Raw genomic sequence first — 286 nt, 5'->3', positions numbered from 1 at the left:
AAGTGGGCCACTCAGAGGAGGCAGCTAACCGCCGGGTGCCGCAGGGATTACTTCTTCATCGGGCGTCCTAAAGAGTGACAGCCTGGTAAGCCAACGGGAAAACGGCCGTTGGCCTCCCACCAATTGGCCAAGCTCCATTGCCACGGCTACCCGGAAGACCAATCCCAGCGCCCACAAACACTGAGGGGGCCGCCCCAGCGCTGCGATAGGCTGGTCCGCCCGTCGCTCGCGGTGGGTGACGTTGCCGCGGGGCGGGGCGCGGCGGTGGCGCTGGCGGTCGGGGTCG

The sequence above is a fragment of the Aptenodytes forsteri genome, unplaced genomic scaffold (assembly GCF_000699145.1).
Source record: "Aptenodytes forsteri isolate BGI_AS27 unplaced genomic scaffold, ASM69914v1 Scaffold404, whole genome shotgun sequence".
Taxonomy (NCBI): domain Eukaryota; kingdom Metazoa; phylum Chordata; class Aves; order Sphenisciformes; family Spheniscidae; genus Aptenodytes; species Aptenodytes forsteri.
This window is presented reverse-complemented; position numbering follows the sequence as displayed.